Consider the following 19,770-nt stretch of genomic DNA (forward strand, 5'->3'; position numbering starts at 1 on the left):
GTGTCAGGTGTTCGCGTCACTCACCTGCCCCCGCTGCCTCTCACGGCTCGAACTGGGGAGATGAATGACTGCTGGAGCAGCGACGTCCCATGTGTTAGAACTGTATCCCAGTAACAGTGTGAAGTCGTGGTGTGACAAACGACCAGATGTTGGCACCGGCCTGACCCAGACCCTCCTCTCCACACCTCACCCACCCGCCACCCCCAGCTGCCGCAGTAGCTGCTACCGCGCCCAGCTCACGTGCCACGACTCCACCACGACCACAGGAACTCTAGAGAGCACGACAGCACGACACTACGACCCATGAGACCGATGGTGCGATCTATGGGCACGACGGTGCAACTTGTGAGCACGACTACGACCTGTAAGCACGACGTAACGACCTTTAAACACGACGGTACGACCCGTGAGCACGACGGTACGACTTATGAGCACGGTTGCACGACATGAGTACGACGATGTGATCCTTAGATGGGTTGACGATCAACCTGACCTGATCTTATACCCAAGGGTCGTCCCCGTTGCCCATCCTCCTGCAAAAGGAACCTAGGGATTTAATTTCCAGCGGACGATCTTTTGGGATTCTTCCTGTAGCGACGGTTTCCAGATATACGTGTTATGTTTAGGTTAAATTTCTGGAAAGAGATCATTTCATCTTCTCTCCTTCTCTCTCTTCTCTCCCTTTCTGTCCATCTATCTATCTACCTATCTATCTATCTATCTATCTATATATATATATATATATATATATATATATATATATATATATATATATATATATTCGAACGATTTGTTCAAAATTTGATTTAAACACCTGAAAATGGTTGCTATTACACTGACAGAATGTAAATGTTGGCTGTCATGTCCGTAGAGTGGTGTTTATTTTCGTGCCAGTCCCCTTTTGTACAGTATGAGGGAGGGTCGAGGTGAGGTGTGGGAGTTACACTGGTGGGGGTCCCATCTCTTGAACTATCTCTATTGTTATACAGTTTTTATTGAACTTTTGTTTACTGTCAGTATTCGTGGTCTTATATAATATTTCCGTTCATCTACGACACTGATACACTAACGGTACCTCATCCACGACATTGATACACTAACGGTACCTCATCCACGACACTGGTACACTAACGGTACCTCATCCACGACACTGATACACTAACGGTACCTCATCCACGACACTGATACACTAACGGTACCTCATCCACGACACTGATACACTAACGGTGCCTCATCCACGACACTGATACACTAACGGTACCTCATCCACGACACTGATACACTAACGGTACCTCATCCTCGACACTGATACACTAACGATACCTCATCCACGACACTGATACACTAAAGGTACCTCATCCACGACACTGATACACTAGCGGTACCTCATCCACGACACTGATACACTAACGGTACCTCATCCACGACACTGATACACTAACGGTACCTCATCCACGACACTGATACACTAAAGGTACCTCATCCACGACACTGATACACTAACGGTACCTCATCCACGACACTGATACACTAATGGTACCTCATCCACGACACTGATACACTAAAGGTACCTCATCCACGACACTGATACACTAGCGGTGCCTCATCCACGACACTGATACACTAACGGTACCTCATCCACAACTCGGATGCACTACTTTTCTCTTACGAGTTTCTTCTTTAGTTGCGTCTTTCACCGTTGACATCGTCAAACTTATCAAGAAATTTGAAGGGAGTGATCAAGTCACCCCTTACTCTTAATTCTTCTAACGTAGACAGAATTATGGCCCTCAACTTCTCAATAAGTAAGCTGTCTTAATTCAAGAACTTTGTTCCACCACTTCTGGACCTTCCCTATCATCTCCTTATGCTTGTGTGTGTGTGTGTGTGTGTGTGTGTGTGTGTGTGTGTGTGTGTGTGTGTGTGTGTGTGTGTGTGTGTGTGTGTGTGACCAAACTTGAGGTGGATATTCTTGCCTCAACCTCACAAATGGTAAGAACATTTTGATGAGCATAATCGATAACCATTTATTTCACCGCAATTTGCCAGCAGACGATCCTCTTGAGATGAAGATGTAGCAACAGGTTAGGTACAGACAGAGTCGAGTCTCAAGTCCCTTACACACACACACACACACAGAGTCATGCAACTTATACAAGATGACGTATGTTCTACCAGATGATCTTCGTAAAGAGAACCTCTTGCTTTTTATAACCATCTCTTATCCAATTCAACACTTCCTCGGGTTGAATGTCATCATCCATATATCAGAGTAACTTTGGAGTTTGTCTAGGTCCCTTTGCAAGCTGATACAATCCTCTTCACTCATTACTTCCCACGTGACTTCGGCATCATCCATAAACATATTCAAGGACGAACCCAGTAGTTCTAGCGTCATTTATATAGATCAATAATAGCCATGATACCGAAACATAACCCTGTGGGACACCACTGGTGACGCCAACTCATTTCGAGAAGGTTCCTGTGACGTGTGTCCTTTGTTCCCGTCTACTGAGATGATTACTTATTCACTGCTTGAAGATGAAAATTCTGCACCAGGTTCATATGTGTCACAATGTCAAAAGATTATTGGGAATCCAGAATTACAGTCCACCCAGCCTTCTCCGTTTCCAAAGTGGAGCTCACTCTCTCGTAGAAGTATAATAGATTTGCTACACATAGCTTTCTTTCTCTGAATCCATATTGTTATTGATTTGGGTGGTTTCTCCTTCACAAGTCATGCAATTGTTCTTTTATTGTATTTGACTGCCTATATGTGAGGTACGGAGCATAGGTTTTTGCACTCGTGCAGTCCCATCTCGTGTGTGTCTGATGACCATTTCTGTGGGACGAGTTGAGAGTTTTAAACCCGTGTTGTCCCCTCTCATAAATTTGTATCCGTGCATCTTGATTTTACTTTTGTGCGCACACACACACACACACACACACACACACACACACACACACACACACACACACACACACACACACACACTAGCATAAACCAGATACCTATTTATCGATCAGCCCCGAGGGTAGGATGAACACTTAGGTAAGGTGTGGGACAACTACCATGCCCAGAATTAGAACCCATATGGGTCTGGTCCTAGGCTCCCCCGTGCTGACACATGGTCAGTAACGCTAAGCACTACACCACGGAGGCTGAGCATGTGTGTGTGCAATTTCCACTCTAGTTACCTCTTTGAATTGTACGTGAAGGAAACTGCACGCTTGTGTTGCCCTATCTCCTAACCTTTCTCTAATGTCATGCTGCTATAAACTCTGGTATATTGTCCACAGTAACTGTATCATATACCAGTTGTTTATTCCATTTATCCAATACTCTCATACTGTGAAAGTAAATACAGCCTCTGGCTGTTGTGCTCCTTTCCCTTGTGTGTGTGTGTGTGTGTGTGTGTGTGTGTGTGTGTGTGTGTGTGTGTGTGTGCGTGCGTGTGTGTGCGTGCGCGTGCGCGCAGTTACCTATATGTAATCACCTAATCTTACTGAAAAGGGAATGACTTTTGACCCGTATCTTCCCCCGCGTTCGATCCCTGAATTCCAACTTTGCACTACTTACTACACTCCATCTGCATTGGTGTACATTACTTCCAGTGTGATATCTCGGGGAGTACTTAACATTCCAGACCTCTCTCCAGTAGTGGCACGGCTGCCCCATCCTCTGGCCTCGCTTGATGTATCCCTTTTACCTTCTGATTATATTCTCTGTTTCTTCACTTGGTCTGACTCCTTTCATGAAGACGTTACTAAATTCCTCTTAACTGTTATGTTTCTTCGCCTCCCAAGCTCCACCAGATTCCACAACTGGTCGTTCCCTTATGTCTTGACTATTTTATCCACCAATTCTCCTCATTTTTCATATCAGTTAAACCGGTTTGGGCATGACTATACTTCTAGTATACTTGTATTTAGCATTCCTTCCTTCCTTCCTTCCTTCCCCAATCTTTCCTCTTTGTCAGGAATGTGATCTTCTTCCAGTCGAAACGTCAACAACGAATTACGTTTCTCCGCTTTTGCTTCCCAGTTCCTTTGTTCATTCTGGTGCCACCACTTGTCTGCTAAATCCACCAGTGTTGAGTCATCCTCCTCCGTGTCTTTGGGTTTATCTGAAATATATATTTTTTTGCCGACAAGCGCTGATCCTGAATAACTTTGTTTTATGTTAAATTTTCCATCCATCAGACTACATATCTCCCTGGTTGTTTGGTCGCGACTATTGTATAGTACTCCTTCTTTGGCTTCACTTCATCATTCCCTGTGTGTGTCTGTGTGTCAGTGTCTCCAGGTCTCCTTCGTCAAGCGTTCTGTTGTTTCTTTCCAGTGTTACAGCTCCATCTACCCTCTGTCATCACTAGTCACTGGTCCCCATGTTATAGGACATTGCTTTTTCCTGATCTGTTCCGGTGATATCCAGTCGCATCCTTCTCACCCATTTTTCTCACCTTTCATTCACTGTTCCTTCTTTCATTTTTCATCCATTGATTTTCACTTCATTGAATTACATGGACCCCTATAAAGCAATTTGTACATGGCCAACCTTAGGTTTATGAGCCAGCTTGTACCTGGCCAACCTTAGGCTTCTAAACCAACAACGTACAGCAAGGTTGGTAAGAGTCATTTGACAAGAATTGTTCAATAGTGATATAATCCTTTCTTCTTTTCACTCACTGTTACATTATTGCCATAATATTCTCCCATAAACTTCTTCACTAACTTTGAGTGACTTATTTTATCTCGTGGTTAATCATTCTTAACATAAAGACTTCCACAAATATATTCATTTTACTGGGCTTGGCAACACCCCTGCCTCAACGTTCGACTTGAAATATCTGGTCTTGTCATGTTCAATGCTCACTTGCTCCTCAGTCCGCAACTTTGAAAAGTTTTATTGAAGAAATAATTGTATCTCATCCAAGGACGCAGTATAATCTCCTCCCTCCCCTTACTAGGGAAGCTGCAGTCCTTCCCATTCTGGGGTTGAAGTGGGAAGCACTCCTGCCTCCTGCTGCTGTTGTGTGTGTGTGTGTGTGTGTGTGTGTGTGTGTGTGTGTGTGTGTGTGTGTGTGTGTGTCTGTCTGTCTGTCTGTCTGTCTGTGTGCGATTACTACCTGTAAGTTACGGGAAGAGTGTCCCACACTCGTGTTATCGTGCATATACGAACCGTGTCTTTACTCCTATGTGTTTGCACACATACACTTCAGCTTCACCCAGGTAGTACGTACCCATTTATCAACCAACCCTCGAGGAGAGGACGAACAACTAGGTTGGGTGGGGGCCGACTGCCGCGCTCAGGATTCGAACCCATGCGGGCCCAGGAATCAACTTAGTCGCTCGAAACTGTGCTTTCTCTTGTTCTGCTCGTCTTTCTTCAAGTAGGGTAACCAAAGCTAAACACATCATTCACGATGGGAACACACAATGAACCCAAGGAATTGCTTCACTCTTCTCATTGCTTCTACGCTCTGCTTAACTGGCTCTAGGTCACCAGAGATTATCACGCCCAAGTCTCTTTCCTCATTTCACCTTTTATAGCTCAACAGAATTCATACTGTAGCTGAAGTTCTCGTTTTCATTACCGACATATAAGACTATACAAAGTGTCGTCAAATTTCATTTGTCGCCTATGAACCTGGACCATTAGCTTGTCTGTGTCAGTTTAAAGATGCCGAAGGTCAGTTTCATCTGCATCTTACACTGTATACCATTAACAATTTCATCAGTGCACAAGAGAAAGAGAACCTGGTCGCAAGGCTGATCCCTGTGGCACACCACTTGTTGCCTCTTTCCATTCTGAGTGTTGACAGTAATGACTACGCTTTGTTTAGGGTCACTCCAGCAACTTCCTAACCACCGAGGTATAGCCCAGTCTATACTATGTGACTTTGATTTTTGCTGGTAAACTTTGATATGGAAATTTATCGAATGCCTATAGAATATCTAAATAGATGGCATCAACTGTTCTACTGTCCGTAGTTAAGTTCACTTTCCGTGCAAGTTAGTTTGCTGTTGAGCATTCTCTGTGTTCGCCCCATTGTCCAGCACACCAACCTCCTCTATACTTCCTCTCACAGTAGTAGTTCCGCCTTCATTCTTCGCCATTTCGCTCACCACTTCATCTGTATCTTCAGCTTTTCCATTTTCTGAGAGCTTAATTAATGTTCTTACTTCCTCCTCTGTAATGTCTTCTTTCGTACATCAATCCCACATCAATTCCTTCCTCCACATAATTCATATCCCGTTTTTAGCAGTAGGTACGTGTCCTTCATCAACATCTTCACCCAGTTCTCTGCCTCTCACAAATTTCATTCTTGGTGACATTAACCTTCACCCAGACTCGTCTAACGTGCTCTCATTTCTTACATGTATTTCAATTCTTTTATATTTTTCCTTCTAGCATAGTTTATCATTTCCTAAATTTCCATTCTTTTTAACTCGAAATGTCCATTTGCTTTCATTTTTCTCATTTTTTTTTCTTAAACACTTTTTTCAGCTTGTTTACTCCAGACTTTGTACTGTGCACTCGTTGCTCTCCGTTCATCAGTATTTGTAGCCTCTTCCAACCTCTCTCTTCCTCCACAACCAACTTCCTTAAGTCTTCATACCACCACATTGGTTCTCCGCCTCCGTAGGTCATACCTACAGTACCACACACCTCCCTGATACCCTCCAGTAATGCTCTCCTACACTGCCTCCTCCACGTCAGCTCAGCCTCAGCTGTTTCTGATCCTCACAACTTCACAATTACTTTTTTCCCGGAACTTAAGTTTCACGTTTTCATTTCCTCAGCTGTTGATTTTACTCTTCTCGTTTTTTTTTCTTCTCTTTTTTTTCCTTTTGCACATTTCAAGTCCTTCACCCTCCACAGTGTAAGGTGACCTACATATTACTACCATGATTTGTGATCTGACAACCCCATCCCAACCCTCTCCTATACCTCACATCATGCACACTACCCATCACATTATCACTAAACAGAAATAAATTAATCATACTCTTGCCTACTTTGTCTTTCATGTGTCTGTACGCTGTGTATCTACGACCATATTTACGTTTAACGTATGTGTTTTTATATATTCTTTCACCATTTTCACTTGCAGTTCTTTTAAGATAAAAAAAGTAAAAGATATTGTGATAATTTCAAAGGAATAAGTCCTCTTGGTATGGCTAGTACAGTATATGGTAGGATAGTGACTGATTGTTGTAAGTACAAGTGAACCCATCGTTTGGTAGGAGCAAAGGTGGTTCTAGGATGGGAAGAGCGTATATGAATAGGTATATAAACCAAATCTTTGCACTTAGACAAAATATGGAGGAAGTCGTAAAGAAGAAGTAACTATATGTACCATCACTGCGATACAGCGTCTGTGTAGGAGGTTTTGATCAGTTTGTGGTGTGCAAGGAAGACGTCTGAATGCTACTAGGAGCTTTACATTGGTTGTCATGCATTTGTGAGAGTGACGCTGGGAGCGAGTGGCTTGAAATGTATGTGGGAGTGAGTCAAGGTTGTGTGATGCCGCCATGGGTGTTCAATGTGTTTATCAAAGAGACATCACATAAGGTGAGAGAGCGAGAGTTTAGGTTAGGAATGAGAATAGAGAATATGGATTATTTGTGCAACATAGTGGTAAATAGGCAGATAAACAGCGTGAGGAATAAGATGAGGAAGATATGTAAGGTATGAAGAAATCAGTAGCCAACAGTTGGATAGAGACATCTTCAGATTGTCTGGTCGTGTAGAGAGTATGGCAGATGATAGGTTGGTCGGGATGATATATAACTGGCGAAGGTAAAAGGAGGGAAAAGTCTATGAAAGAGATGAATAGATAAGATAAGAGAAGTAAGTAAGGCTTGAGATATTTCAGATGAGGGAGCCAGTGGGGTGCGACGGGAGCGTCTAATGTATGGAGGAGGTGTGAATGACGACACTGGTTTTCACCTGAATCCTCTAAGTGTGGAAAGTGAGAAATGAAGAAGTACTTTTCCAGCCGTAAATCCTCATCATTCACAGCAGGGCAGTGGACTTGAACTGAGGATGCAAGGCTGTGTGTCCTGACATACTCCGTGTACATGGAAATGACATTCATGACAATACATAGATTTTCTTTTGAATGTTTCATGAAATGACATATGAGAGACGAGAGTTACCAGGTATTGCTATCCTTGGCGACGATGGCACCCCTGGCGGACATGTGGCCAACCAAGGGCACCAGGTCAAGCTGCACAGCCCTTTGGTTGTGACTGCATTACCTCTGACCTGACCCCCTAAGAGTCGGATCACAGGTCTGGTAAACATACCTCAGGACCATTGCATCTTCCACGAGAGTCGTGCTGTCGTGGTTGCGGGGTTTAGACTTAGCGTATGATGACTTACCCACTTGTTACTGAGAGCATTATACACTTAATGACTTGCTTTATCGCGTATTACAATAATGAGTATAATGATATTGTTGTGTATGTCAGTTAGTGTGAAGCATCCTGAATAATGTAGGCTGGCACGGATTAGAGGCTACGTTCTCACACGGCTACGGAGTGGGTGCTCTGTCCTCACGCAGTTAGGGATTGAGAACATCCTCAGGGTGGCACGGATTGTGAACTCCATCCTCAGCCCGTTACGAACTGGGAGTTCTACCCTCAGACTGATACGGATTGGGAGTTCCATCCTCAGGCTAATGCAGATTGGGGGTCCATTCTCAGGTTGCTGCTGATTGGGAGCTCCATGCTCAGGCTGGTGTAGATTAGGAGTTCCATCCTCTGGTTGATACGGATTGGGAGCTCCAGCCTCAGATTAGTATGGATTAGGAGTTCCACCCAGTCATTAAGGTCCTCTCTACTGTTCGTAACAGAAGTCTTTGCTTCCTCATGTACGCGAGTACAGCTCGACTTACAATGATGTTGTCTTGACGAAAGACTTTCTCTCGAACCCTTCCTGACAGAATTCTACTCAAGCCTCAGGTAGGAGTTACCTTTATAGGGTGCGTCCCGGCCTGCCATGAGCAAGCGTAGTCCAGCCAATAAAGTAAAATCAGTGTTGTGTATTGGACTAGCTACAGAGCGGCATGTGAACAGGAGAGTCGGTGGTGCGGGAAGGGATGGGTCAGCCGAGTCCACAGCTATCCTCCCCCGCACCTGCCCTACACTGGAGGGGTGGCCGGGACCTGGTCCACTACATCCACAACACCTGCCCTACACTGTGGGGTAGCCGGGACCTGGTCCACAACACCCACTACACCTGCCGTTCCTGGGGGGGGGGGTGGCTGAGGCCTGGTTCACGACACCCACAACAGGATCAAGAGACACTGGAGGGGAAAGTGAGGATATATCATACGAGTGAGACCCTGGGAGTGACGCAGGTACACACGTGTGGGCGTCACGTTGTGGCAGTAGTGAGGTGGACACTGTAGACATGAACGGTGAACCTTGAGGGAATATTGTGTAGATGTGGTGCTTGGGGAGAACGGGTGACAGAACGCTTGATGATCTATGGCATGACGAAGGAGAGAGAGAGAGAGAGAGAGAGAGAGAGAGAGAGAGAGAGAGAGAGAGAGAGAGAGAGAGAGAGATGGTGTGCTGAAATGTTTTGGGTATGTGGAGAGAATATGTGAGGAAAGGTTGACAAAGAGGATATACGTGTCAGAAGTGAGGGGACAAGGAGAAGGAAGAGACCAAATTGGAAATGGAGTGAAAAAGTTTGAATGCTCGGGGCCTGAACATGCTGGAGAGCCAAAGGCGTTAACGAGATATAGTGAATTGGGACGATATGGTATACAGGGGTCGACGTGAGGTCAGTAGACAGAATCAAGGCAAGTGAAACGGCCAAAGGAAACCATGGAAAGGTCTGTGGGGCCTGGTTGTGGTTTCGATGCATTGCACATTAAAGCTAGAATATGGATGGGAACGGATGTGGCCTTCCTTTATGTTCCAGGCGCTGCTTCGCTAACGCGAGAAATGGCTATGTATGGAGACAGGGTAATAATGTAAAAGTCTACTTTTCAGCAGCTGTCATGGTACTCATATGAAAAGAACTTAGTGACGAACTCACAAGTCTAAAAATACACAAACTATCAGATAACGCACTTGAATTAACGCACTAACACTTGAAATAACGCACTAACACGACATAATTTGGAGATTTTCATAACTTTTATTAGATATCTTCTGAGTGTCCGTTTTCTAGAGAAAATAGTTTTAGATCTTTGTCTATTTCTTCTAGAGATCTATTTCTAAATAACAGAATTAGTTTTGTTGCCCATCTTTGTATTTGGTCTGGTTTCTCCTCATCTTCAGCAACTAAAACTGAACTGGATGAGGTCTGGTTAGAACATTGCAAAAAGTAAGTTTTGTAGTTAATATTTGTATGAATGACGCCACACTTTCCGTTTGTTTTGTTTCATTTCATTGCAAATAAGCATTGCTTTGCATATCATGGGTCGTTACTGATGATCACAGCAGGATCTTTGTATCTGTCTCTGACTAAGCATTTCACCAAGCATTTCATATCTGCAAATCATTCATTAGTTTGCAGTTGTCTACACTGAGGGTTATTTGCCATGTCTCTGACCACTGCTTCACTTCGTCTAAATCACTTGAAGTATCAGGGTCGTCTTGCTTTGTTTGGACTATATATCCTGACTTCGTATCTCTGTTAGGTCTAGAAACTCTGCTGGTGAGTCTTATCCCCAGAGTATTCTTAAACAATAGAAAGAAAAAAAAAAACCGCATGGGAGGCAAGACAGCCTTGTCGTACCCCGCTGGTCGCGCTGAGTGAGTCTCTTGCTTGCCTGTGGTGCACCGCTCGTGGCTCTCCCTCTGTGCGCCAGCCAGACCTCCACCTCCAGTTTTGGTTTCCTCTACTGTGGCCTTTATCTTCACTTAACATCATCGTATGTGGTGCTTTCTCGAAAGCTTTCTCGGATTGCAGAACATCTCGGGGCATTTTCTGATCTTGTTTATCATACATGTGATTAAAGAATTCTCTTGAATTCCTCAAAAGTTTTATTTATCTTATTTTAGGATTGCCCTAAGACTCTCTTCTTAGAAAGAGTTCCGGTGTTACCCAGGATTTCATTTCCAAAGGCTGCGCTTCTTCCAGTAGCAGGGAAATGATGGAACCCTTTGGAGTGAGAACTTCTTTGATGAGACTGTGTACTGCCAGTGATACAGCCTCTTGCAGGCGGAGTCAGAGACACCTATTCGTTAATATATGATTTTTATTTATGGTGTGGGCATAGTGTGATCGTGGGGTAGACAGTGTGTAGACATATTGTTGACAAGATATGGACAAAGTAGACACCTAATGGACATAATATGTACATATGGTGCAGGTATAGTGCAGACATAATATGAATATCAAGTTAATATGGTGGTGACATATTGTGGATATAGTATAGACATTGCACGGATATTGTGCAGACATAGTGTAAACATGGTAAGGATATCATGTGGACTCAGAATAAACATGGTACGACTATCACGTGGGCATAGTATGAACATGATACAGATATAATTTGGCCGTAATATTTACATGGTGTGAACATGATATAAACATGGTATGAACATTGAATATAATGTGGACTTAGTATATATATATATATATATATATATATATATATATATATATATATATATATATATATATATATATATATATATGATATGGACATTGTGTGGTCATAATGTGAATAGAGTGTGGAATAACTTAAACATAGTGTGGACAGAGTGCATTAATGCCATTGACGGTGTCTATATATCGTGTAAACATGGTATGGCTTCGTGGACCTAGTGTGCAGATTGTGTAGACTTGGTGTGGACATTGCGTGGAACCGGGGTAGACATGTTATGGCTGCAGGGTGGATATAGTGTAGACATGGTGTGGACAGGATCGTGATATTTATGCCATACCCGTACGATAAGGGAACGGTACATGAATGTGTTAGATGCCAGCAGGTACCTGGCCTGGTGTGGGTGGGTATGATTGGGTGTGGGGAGGATGTATGGATAGGGAAGCAGGGAAGAGGAGACAACAGGCTCGGGGAGAAGCTGGAGAAAGGAAGGGGAGGCAAGAGGCTGGAGGAGTAAGAAAGGGGTGTATGGGAAGGGTAGATAACAGGAGACCTCATGGCTCGTGACGAGGTTATCTGGGGCCATAATCAGATTTGTGGGTGAAACAGGATAGTAAAGCAGAGGAGGAGGGATGGTGGGAGACAGGACGAAGGTGAGGCAAGGGAGAGAATGACAGGGGAGACAGAGGCAAGGGAGAGAATGACAGGGGAGACAGAGGCAAGGGAGAGAATGACAGGGGAGACAGAGGCAAGGGGGGGGGAGATGAGAATGTTCACGGAGAAGCAGAAGTTGAGAGATGAGGATGTTTAGATGAGACAAAGGTAGGGGAGATGAGGATATTCACGGGGAGATGATGATATTCAGGGGAGATGAGGATGTTCAAGGGAGATGAGGATGTTTAGGGGAGACAGGAACAGGGGAGAGGAAAAGGATGTTCAGGGAAGAAAATCATGTTCGAAGGTACAGAGTCAGTCGAGAGAGAGGCAAGAGAAATAAGGGGAGGAAAGGGGAGAGTGAGGAGGGGGTGGCAGTGGAAGAGAATATAACACTGGGGGAACGGGGGGATGGAGGGAGGAGACAGGGAGTTGGAGAGAGAGAGAGGGTGGTGGGGTGGGAGTGAGAGAGAGAGAGGGGGAAGGGTTGTGGGGAGAATGACCAAGTGGGGTCAGGGCTTGGGATGGGGGCGGGAGGGAGGGGGGCGCCCGTGTCACCCTACACCGGACTGGGGCGTTTTTAGCTCAGTGGAAGCCGGGGAGGGGCAGGGGGAGGGGAGGTGGTGGGAGAGGTGTTGGGGAGTGGGAAGGTGGGGAGAGGGGGGGTGGTGGGGAGTGGGAAGGTGGGGAGAGGGGGTGGGGAGTGGGAAGGTGGGGAGAGAGGAGGGGAGGGGAGGACACAGTGGGCCGCCCTCCCGCACCTCGCCGACCCAAGAATGGACACCGCCCCCCGCCCGTCCTTCTCTCGCCCAACACCTGACTCACCGCTCTCACTCTCTCTTCCTCTCCCGGGCTCTCACTCTTCTTCCTTCCCTCGCTTCCCCGCTCTCTCTCTCTCTCTCTCTCTCTCTCTCTCTCTCTCTCTCTCTCTCTCTCTCTCTCTCTCTCTCTCTCTCTCTCTCTGACACAGTGTGCGTGGCAGTGGATAACAGCAGCATTGTAGAACAAGGTGTGTGTGTGTATGTGGCGAGGGCTGGCGTGCACCCGGCCCCATGGTTCATATCTCGTCGGAGTTGTGGTTTAATCTGTCTATTCATCATCCCACGTGTTGTGACGAGGGCAAGACGTTACAGGCACACCACCCCACCACCACACACCTGGGAGTAGAGTGGTATACAACACAGGTGTGTGTGTGTGTGTGTGTGTGTGTGTGTGTGTGTGTGTGTGTGTGTCTGTGTGTGTGTGTGTGGCAAATCACAGACAGATGTTGGCTGAGGAGACCCCATGTAGTCAGTATTTGGATACAGTCATAATACAGGATGGGTCAGTAACTATGTTTAGGAACAGAAGAATAGTACATGCCTTAGGTCTGAGGTAGACTCAGACTCTGAACCACTTGTAATCAATAACTGGACACACACACACACACACACACACACACACACACACACACACACACATTACTCGTCTAGTCAGTGCCCACAAATATGGAGGACAGAGAGATGTAAGATCAGGTTACAGAGGGTCGACTGAGGGACCCATGTAGACACAAGGACAGTACACAACAGGACAGTATCCACGTGTATGGACCGTAGAATAACATACGAGTCGTGGGTTGGTAGGGAGGGAGGTAAGCTCTGTAACTCCTTTCTCTCTCTCCCTCACTAGTACCACATTCTTCCCTCTAGCCTCCTCGTCGCAGGTTCTCCTCACTGCCCGTCCACTCCGCAACAGATACCTGCCATACCTCCTCCTCCACCTTTCAGCATTTACTGCCAGTGTTTTTCTTGTCTCTCACACGCCTGCTGGACACATTTAGATATGACCACACCAGTGTACTGTCTTCCCCTAGGCACACATATGTATACATACGAATGCGTTCATACGTGCGAATGACCTTGTATGCATTATGTATGTTTCATGGTACGTCAGTAAGTGATTAGTCAAAAGAAAATGCACGGTACCGAGCGAGAGGCTCTGGTTTATGGGAGAGGTAACGTAGGGAGAGCGTTACAGGAACGGATGGATGAATGTTATGTGGTTCAGATGAACGAGTGCTGGGTAAGCCATTGTACACCAAGGTAAAGAAATGGCATCAAGGTATGGTAGTGTTATGGTTGGGTAGGAAGACAAATGAGATTTATGTGGGCTTTGAGGTGAGATGAATATCGACCCAGGTAAAGAGAGGCACAGATAGACATGGATGACCAGGACATAACCACGTGAAATGGCGCAGCAGAACACCATGACCCGAGAGACAATACTAGAGCAGGAAGATCTTGTAGAACACAGTTGAACACCAGGGCTGAGAAGAACATGAGTCCTTTCGAGCAACGTTGTTGACCAATAAGGGGCGCGTGAACGGAGCAGGAAAGGGTCTTGCAAAGGACAACAGAGCAACAGGACCTGGCCAGACACAGTGGGAAAACAGACTTGTCAGAACACAACAGATCACTAAGGTCATGCAAGGGGCAGAAACCACTTACAGAACATAACATTGTCTTGCCTCCCAGAGAACCAAAACCTTGGAATTTCAACAAGTAGCTACAAAATTCAATACAATGTACTAAACAGCAGAAAATTAAGTAAAACTGAGCAGGGCCTGCCAGAGTAAACCCAAAAACAAAAATAAAGAAGTAATAAAACATGACAAAGCATAGCAGAGCAAAGTAAAGTTCAGCAAAGCAGAAAACAAACATCCCCAGCGAGGCTAGCAGAGGGAGGCCAGTAGAACAGGTGAGAGAGGCGGAGGGAGGGCGTGTGAGAGAAGTGTATCAGGGTGGAGGCGGCGGGGCTACCCACACACTCACCTGCTCCACTACACCTAACAGGGTGCCGCCCCGCCCGCTGGCCACCAGGTGACACCGCCTGCCTGCCACCACCCACTTTCACTATCCCCGCCGCCCACACGCCCTCTCCGCAGCCCAGCTTGGCCCAAGGGACCTTACTAGATGTAGCGAAGACCGCCCCGTCTGGGTATGGCGCGGTGGTCCCCCGACCATATACTTGGGTGGTGTCGCAGCATTCCCGCCATGTTTCCTCGGGCTGAGTCACACGCCAAGACTGTCGACTTGCAGGGTCCTAGCTGGCATCACATGGCTGGCATCACATGGCTGGCATCACATGGCTGGCATCACATGGCTGGCATCGCATGACCGGCATCGCATGACCGGCATCACATGGCTAGTATGATATGACTGGCATCCCATGGTTGGCATCACATGGCTGGCATCGCATGACCGGCATCACATGGCTGGTATGATATGTCTGGCATCCCATGGTTGGCATCACATGGCTGGCATCACATGGCTGGCATCACATGGCTGGCATCACATGGCTGGCATCGCATGACCGGCATCACATGGCTGGCATCGCATGACCGGCATCACATGGCTGGTATGATACGACTGGCATCCCATGGTTGGCATCACATGGCTGGCATTACCTGCCTGGCGTCCCATAGCTGGCATCACATAGCTGGCATCACATGGCTGGCATCGCATGACCGGCATCACATGGCTAGTATGATATGACTGGCATCCCATGGTTGGCATCACATGGCTGGCATTACCTGCCTGGCGTCCCATAGCTGGCATCACATTTCTGGCTTCCATCATGTTATCCCGCGGCCAACGTCATGTGACTGGTATCCCATGGTGGCATCACATAAAAGGTAACTGGCATCCCATGTTTGGCAACACGTGGCTGGCATCCCATAGCTAGCATCACATGGCTAGAATCACATATGTAGCATCATATAACTGGTATCGCATGTCTGGCGGGCAAGTATCACATAGCTAACAGCTTGGCATGAGACAGCCTTCGTCACACTGTTGGCAGGATGACATCAAACATTAGCTGTCATCAGATGGCTGGCAGGTTGGCATAAGATGACACGCAGTAGAGGGTTGGCAAGCTGCCACCAGACAGTTGGCAGGAGAGGATCAAATATCTGTTTACAGATGGTGAGGTTGGCATGTGATTGTCCCTCCAGGTTTCGGACCCACATGTGATGTACGGCCAGCGAGGCTGCTACAGAGGCATCAGATGGTCGGTAGGGTGACATCAGGTAGATGGTAGGGTGACATCAGGTAGATGGTAGGGTGACATCAGGTAGACGGTAGGGTGACATCAGGTAGACGGTAGGGTGACATCAGGTAGACGGTAGGGTGACATCAGGTAGATGGTAGGGTGACATCAGGTAGATGGTAGGGTGACATCAGGTAGATGGTAGGGTGACATCAGGTAGACGGTAGGGTGACATCAGGTAGATGGTAGGGTGACATCAGGTAGATGGTAGGGTGACATCAGGTAGACGGTAGGGTGACATCAGGTAGACGGTAGGGTGACATCAGGTAGATGGTAAGGTGACATCAGGTAGATGGTAGGGTGACATCAGGTAGATGGTAGGGTGACATCAGGTAGACGGTAGGGTGACATCAGGTAGATGGTAGGGTGACATCAGGTAGATGGTAGGGTGACATCAGGTAGATGGTAGGGTGACATCAGGTAGACGGTAGGGTGACATCAGGTAGACGGTAGGGTGACATCAGGTAGATGGTAGGGTGACATCAGGTAGACGGTAGGGTGACATCAGGTAGACGGTAGGGTGACATCAGGTAGACGGTAGGGTGACATCAGGTAGATGGTAGGGTGACATCAGGTAGACGGTAGGGTGACATCAGGTAGATGGTAGGGTGACATCAGGTAGATGGTAGGGTGACATCAGGTAGATGGTAGGGTGACATCAGGTAGATGGTAGGGTGACATCAGGTAGATGGTAGAGTGACATCAGGCAGATCGTAGGTTGACATCAGGTAGATGGTAGGGTGACATCAGGTAGACGGTAGGGTGACATCAGGTAGACGGTAGGGTGACATCAGGTAGATGGTAGGGTGACATCAGGTAGATGGTAGAGTGACATCAGGCAGATGGTAGAGTGACATCAGGTAGACGGTAGGGTGACATCAGGTAGACGGTAGGGTGACATCAGGTAGATGGTAGGGTGATATCAGGTAGATGGTAGAATGACTTCAGGTAGATGGTAGAGTGACATCGAATGGGCTTCTACATGGAAGAATTAGCAAATTGACTGGCATCATTTGGCCGGTGTATGGAGAGATCAGATAGCTGGTAGGTTGGCATTATATGGCTATCTGCTTGACTGAAGATGCAGAGGCATGCAAATAGCAACACACCCGTGGTCCGTCTCGATGTTGGTTGTGATGAGAGGAGAGATCAGACCCGTGGTCCGTCTCGTTGCTGGTTGTGATGAGAGGAGAGATCAGACCCGTGGTCCGTCTCGTTGCTGGTTGTGATGAGAGGAGAGATCAGACCCGTGGTCCGTCTCGTTGCTGGTTGTGATGAGAGGAAAGGTCAGAGACCCAGCACTCGCTGTGGTGAGAGTAGATAACAAATACATAACACGAGGACAAGTGACATTCACCATACCTACCTCAGAGGAAACAACTACTACAGTTGTGAAGCAGAAGCCAGGTATTCGTAGCGACCATTTATAAGTGTATGTGTAGTGCTGCTCTCCACCACAGGGGTCGGTCATCAGTTCTGTCGGAGAAAAAGTACTTTGCTTCATCTGAAGTGTAATGGCTGTCTGGCATCCCATGGCTGGCATCAGCTGGCTGGCTGACTGGCTGGCATCGGCTGGCTGGCATCGGCTGGCTGGCATCAGCTGGCTGGCTGACTGGCTAGCATCAGCTGGCTGGCTGACTGGTCGATATCAGCTGGTTGGTAGACTGTCTTTTGTACAGTTGATTAGCATGAGATGGGTGGCTGGCTTCAGGTAACTGGTACTCTTGCATGGTATGACTGACTGACCTGGAGGGCATCATTTTGGCTGACTGACCTGGAGGGCAACATTTTGGCTGACTGTCCTGGCATAGATTGGCTGACTGGCAGAGAATGCTTTACCTTCCCTCCTGAAGATAGCCAGCAAGCCTTTGATCATCGCCTGGCTCGCTGCTCAATGCCAGCAGCCAGGTTATCTTACATCAGATAAGCTGATGGAGGTTCTCATACACCTGGGTAGAAACAGTGCTTGACTTGACTCACCGCCTGATAGCCACCAACTGGCAGTAGGAAATAATTAGTTGACTGGTACAAGAGTCGTTGGCTGGTCATAATGAGATGGTAAACAAGACGGCATCACATGCTTGGCATACCGGCGTGTAAAGTGAGCTAAATAGTACCAGATTGCTGACGGATATCAGATGGTTGGCTGTGTGATATAAGATGGTTGTCTGTGATATCGCATGGTAATCTGTGATATCAGATGATCGTCTGTGATATCAGATGTTTATCTGAGATATCAGATGATTATTAGCTGTGATAAGAAAATGGGTGTCTGTGATATCGGATGGTATTCTGTAATATCAGATGGTCATTTATGATAACAGATGGTTGGTTGTGATATCAAATGGTAATCTGTAATATCAGATGGTTATCTATGATAACAGATGGTTGGTTGTGATATAAGATGGTTGGCTGTGATATCAGATGGCTGGCTGAGATATCAGATGGCTGGCTGTGATATCACATGGTTGGCTGTGATATCACATGGTTGGCTGTGATATCAAATGGTTGGCTGTGATATCAGATGGCTGGCTGTGATATCAGATGGCTGGCTGTGATATCACATGGTTGGCTGTGATATCACATGGTTGGCTGTGATATCACATGGCTGGCTGTGATATCACATGGCTGGCTGTGATATCAGATGGCTGGCTGTGATATCAGATGGCTGGCTGTGATATCAGATGGCTGGCTGTGATATCAGATGGCTGGCTGTGATATCACATGGTTGGCTATGATATCACATGGTTGGCTGTGATATCAGATGGCTGGCTGTGATATCAGATGGCTAGCTGTGATATCAGATGGCTGACTGTGATATCACATGGTTGGCTGTGATATCAGATGGCTGGCTGTGATATCAGATGGCTGGCTGTGATATCAGATGGTTGGCTGTGATATCACATGGTTGGCTGTGATATCACATGGTTGGCTGTGATATCAGATGGTTGGTTTGCTGGTGCGATATGGCTGGATAGCATCAGATGGCTGACCACCTGGAGTCAGGGAGCTGGTTTTATCATGACTCACTAACATCAGGTGACTGACCGGCTACACTCACACATCAGGTGACTGACCGGCTACACTCACACATCAGGTGACTGACCGGCTACACTCACACATCAGGTGACTGACCGGCTACACTCACACATCAGGTGACTTACCGACTACACTCACACATCAGGTGACTGACCAGCCCCACCTATGCCCCCCCCCCCCCCCACACTCCCACCCAGCCCACCATCCCATCAGGTATCTGTACCAGCCACCTCACACATCAGGTGACTGACCAGCCATATCACACATCAGGTGACTGACCAGCCACCTCACACACTTCTGGTGGACTGACCAGCACATCACACATCAGGTGATGACCAGCCAATCACACATCAGGTGGATGGACCAGCCACATTATCACATCAGTTGGAACTGACCAACCACATCACAC

The sequence above is a fragment of the Panulirus ornatus genome, chromosome 1 (assembly GCF_036320965.1).
Source record: "Panulirus ornatus isolate Po-2019 chromosome 1, ASM3632096v1, whole genome shotgun sequence".
Lineage (NCBI taxonomy): Eukaryota > Metazoa > Arthropoda > Malacostraca > Decapoda > Palinuridae > Panulirus > Panulirus ornatus.